This window comes from Oncorhynchus kisutch, unplaced genomic scaffold, assembly GCF_002021735.2.
Source record: "Oncorhynchus kisutch isolate 150728-3 unplaced genomic scaffold, Okis_V2 scaffold1183, whole genome shotgun sequence".
Lineage (NCBI taxonomy): Eukaryota > Metazoa > Chordata > Actinopteri > Salmoniformes > Salmonidae > Oncorhynchus > Oncorhynchus kisutch.
Genome location: NW_022263128.1, coordinates 75,001 through 79,976, shown reverse-complemented (window position 1 = coordinate 79,976; position 4,976 = coordinate 75,001). Strand labels below are relative to the sequence as shown.

Here is a 4,976-nt window from a genome sequence, read left to right as displayed (position 1 = left end):
GGGTTAGAATTAGGGTTGATGGTTAGAATTCGGGGTTGAGGGTTAGAATTAGGATTGAGGTTGGAGTTAGGGTTGCGGTTAGTTAGGATCGAGGCTAGGATTAGATTTAGGGTTGAGGTTAGAGTTAAAGTTGAGGCTAGGTTAGAGTTGAGGCTAGGGTTGGAGTTGGAGTTGAGGCTAGGGTTAGAGTTATTATCTATCTATAGATATAGCTATAGACTCTATACCCACACTGCCAGTTTGCTGCGGCTGTAGGAGCGTTTCCAGGGAGACCTCCAGCTACGTCTGGTGGCCAAGGAGGTGTCCGGCGGCAGCATCATGGCCAGGAGGCCTCAAGGTTCTGGGTCGGCCACACACAGCGTGCTCCGTACTGCAGTAGTAGGAACACTGGCCATAGAAACACACATTATTCACTAGGGAGATAGAAGGGGATGGAGGGGGAGAGGAGAGGAGAGTTTGAGTGCACTCTTCTCTTCATCATCAGTGTAGATGACAGGAGAGCAGCAATTCAAGAGCTGACAGAGAGAAGATTGAAAATGAAAGAAATTAATTCAGCAAAAATGCCTTTCTGCTGAATAATATCCAGCATCTATTTCATATTCCCCACTAGAGAAAACAGAGATGTGAAACATAGTAAGGTCTTGTAGAGAGAGTGAGAGAGAGATGGATGAGTGGAGGGATAAGAGTGAAGGAAGAAGGAGTGAAATAAGATAAACAGACCAGGAGAGGTGAAGAAGGTCCGGGCCAGTTTGTGGTCAGTGGTGATGTCTTTGATCTCTGTTACCACGTCAACCAGCCTCCCAACGGCTGGGGGGATCCGCCTGTAACCCAACACCCTGAGAGCGAGGGGAGTGGAGAGGATAGGAGAGAGGGACAGAGAAGAGATGGGAGAGGTGGGGGTGTGAGAGAGAGGGAGAGGAGAGAGAGGCAGAAAAAGATGGGAGAGAGAGAGAGAGAGAGGGAGAGAGAGAGAGAGGAGTCCATATTTAATGCTTCTCAATGTCTGCTCTATTCTCCACCATTTCAGTCAGTGGTGTGGTATGTTATATACTCCCTGACTGTTGCTATATACTCCCTGACTGTTGCTATATACTCCCTGACTGTTGCTATATACTCCCTGACTGTTGCTATATACTCCCTGACTGTTGCTATATATACTCCCTGACTGTTGCTATATACTCCCTGACTGTTGCTATATACTCCCTGACTGTTGCTATATACTCCCTGACTGTTGCTATATACTCCCTGACTGTGCTATATACTCCCTGACTTTCTAATATACTCCCTGACTGTGGCTATATACTCCCTGACTGTTGCTATATACTCCCTGACTGTTGCTATATATACTCCCTGACTGTTGCTATATACTCCCTGACTGTGGCTATATACTCCCTGACTGTTGCTATATACTCCCTGACTGTTGCTATATACTCCCTGACTGTTGCTATATACTCCCTGACTGTTGCTATATACTCCCTGACTGTTGCTATATACTCCTGACGTTGCGAGATACTATCCCTGGCAGGTTGGCATAATACGCCCCTGATGGGTTATGTGTTATAATACTCCTGGCTGTTGCGATCAAGGTGGGGGGGTTAGAAAACAGAGCTCCGGTGTTTACCTGTCCAGGTGAAAAGCAGCGGATCTCTGCGTTGTGTCCTCTCAAAGTCAGAGAAGTAGTTAGAGGTTGAAGTTGGTCTCCTCATCGCGATCTTGTCTGACAGAGACACAGTCAACACAGGAACACAACTATACAGACATACACAGTCACACAGAACACAACTATACAGACCATACACAGTCAACACAGGAACACAACTATACAGACCATACACAGTCAACACAGGAACACAACTATACAGACCATACACAGTCAACACAGGAACACAACTATACAGACCATACACAGTCAACACAGGAACACAACTATACAGACCATACACAGTCACACAGGAACACAACTATACAGACTATACACCCCAAACCATCACAATTGGGTTGAGGTCGGGTGATTGTGGAGGCCAGGTCATCTGATGCAGCACTCCATCACTCTCCTTCTTGGTCAAATAGCCCTTACACATCTTCCTCTTAGAACTACCCATCCCGGATCCGGTATATTTGTCATCAGCAACACTGAATAGCATAGCGCAACAGTCAAAAAATATTACTAGAAAATATTCATAATCATGAAATCACAAGTGAAATATAGCGAAACACAGCTTAGCCTTTTGTTAATCACCCTGTCGTCTCAGATTTTGAAATTATGCTTTACAGCGAAAGCAATACAAGCATTTGTGTAAGTTTAGCATAGCATTATGTACACTTAGCATGAGGAAGCTTGGTCACGAAAATCAGAAAAACAATCAAATTAACCATCTCCTTGATGATCTTCGGATGTTTTCACTCACGAGACTCCCAGTTAGACAGCAAATGTTCCTTTTGTTCCATAAAGATATTTTTTATATCCAAATACCTCTGTTAGTTTGGTGCGTTATGCCCAGGAATCCACCGGAAATAGCGGTCATGACAACGCAGACAAATATTCAAAATTATATCCATAATGTCGACAGAAACATGGCAAACGTTTTTATAATCAATCCTCAAGGTGTTTTTCAAATATCTATTTGATAATATATCAACCGGGACAGTTGGCTTTTCACTAGGACCGGGAGGAACAATGGCTGCCTCTCTCTTTTGCGCAAGAATCACTCTGAGAGCCCCCACCTGCCCACTTACGCAATGTGGTCGTTCACGCTCATTCTTCAAAATAAAGGCCTGAAACTATGTCTAAAGGCTGTAGACACCTTAGGGAAGCCATAGAAAAAGGAATCTGGTTGATATCCCTTTCTATGGTCAAGAGGGATGCATAGGAACACAATGGTTTCAAAATAAGAGTCACTTCCTGATTGGATTATTCTCAGGCTTTCGCCTGCAATATCAGTTCTGTTATACTCACAAACAAAGTTTTGGAAACTTTAGAGTGTTTTCTATCCTAAGACTGTCAATTATATGCATATTCTAGCATCTGGACCTGAGAAATAGGCCGTTTACTTTGGGAACGTTATTTTTCCAAAAATAAAAATTGTGCCCCCTAGCTTCAAGAGGCTTTAGGTGTGGACTGGAGGTGTGTTTTGGGTCATTGTCCTTTTGAAAAACAAATTATAGTCCCACTAAGAACAAACCAGATGGGATGGCGTATCGCTGCAGAATGCTATGGTAGCCATGCTGGTTAAGTGTGCCTTGAATTCTAAATAAATCCCTGACAGTGTCACCAGCAAAGCACACCCACACCATCACACCTCCTCCTCCATGCTTCATGGTGGGAACCACACATGCAGAGATCATCTGTTCATCTACTCTGCGTCTCACAAAGACACGCCGGTTGGAACCAAAAATCTCAAATTTGTACTCATCAGACCAAAGGACAGATTTCCACCGGTCTAATGTCCATTGCGCGTGATTCTCAGGCCAAGGAAGTCGCTTCTTATTATTAGTGTCCTTTAGTAGTGGTTTCTTTGCAGCAATTCGACCATCAAGGCCTGATTCACACAGTCTCCTCTGAACAGTTGATGTTGAGATGTGTCTGTTACTTGAACTCTGTGCTTGATGGTTCTTGCGACTGCACTTGAAGAAACCTTCGGAGTTCTTGAAATTTTACAGATTGACTGACCTTAATTTCTTAAAGTAATGATGGACTGTCGTTCTCTTTGCTTATTTGAGCTGTTCTTGCCGTAATATGGACTTGGTCTTTTACCAAATAGGGCTATCTTCTGTATATCACCCCTACCTTGTCACAACACAACTGATTGGCTCACGCATTAAGAAGGAAAGAAATTCCACAAATTATTATTAACAAGGCACACCTGTTAATTGAAATACATTCCAGGTGACTACCACATTAAGCTGGTTTAGAGAAAGCCAAGAGTGTGCAAAGCTGTCACCAAGGCAAAGAGTGGCTACTTTGAAGAATCTCAAATATAAAATATATTGTTCAACACTTTTTTGGTTACTACCAGATTCCACTTGTGTTATTTCATAGTTTGATGTCTTCACTATTATTTTACAATGTAGAAAATAGTAAAAATTAAGTGAAAACCCTTGAGTGAGTAGGTGGGTCCAAACTGTTGGTACTGTACGTGTGTACGTGTACATGTGTGTGTAAGTCTCTCACTTCATTGGTTTGAGGATGGCCTGTCCGTAGTTAGGAAATGACATCACCAGCTTGAGCTGTGTCCCTCCAGACTTCTGCACTGAGAGAGAGAGAGAGACGGGTTACCATAGCAACACTTGAATTTCACATACTGAGAACACACTGAGCTCTCTCTATCACACACACACACACACACACACACACACACACACACACACACACACACACACACACACACACACACACACACACACACACACACACACACACACACACACACACACACACACACACACACACACACAGGGTTCCCCTGTTTGAAACTAAATAAGGTCATCCAGTTTGTATGTTTTCATCCTGCAGTTCTACATTAATCCACTAGTGGTCTCCTCATACCTGACTCTAAACGTCACAACAGAGACTACCTCCCAGCTATGGGAGAATCTCAACTGCATTGCCTCACGTCCTCTCTCTTCACCTCCTTCTCAAAACCCATCGGATGAGAAGAGGGGAGGGATTAAGGAAATGCAATTGCAATTCTCCCAATCTGCCCTTCCTCCCAAAGTGTGCACCTGTTCACTTCCCTTCACTAATTTGAAAGGACATGACTGGTTTAAGAAATATGTTGGAAACTCCCACTAGCCCATGCCTCCACCAATCCAATGCTTTTGGTGTAATAGTATACGAGTGTACACTACAGGAGATATTATTGGAACTCACGCAGCGATTTTAACAGTAGGGCACTGGTGTAGTAAACTACATAGTGTTCTAGGGTGCTACTTCATTCTCTGTATGTACAGGACATAATGCCCCCATATCTCCCACC

General features: G+C 43.6%; 1 pseudogene; it reads right to left on the bottom strand.

Moving 5' to 3' along the window:
- Positions 1–227: 227 nt before the first annotated feature.
- LOC116365182 (extracellular serine/threonine protein kinase FAM20C-like) overlaps positions 228–4,976 on the bottom strand; it is a 5,824-nt pseudogene continuing 1,075 nt past the window's right edge.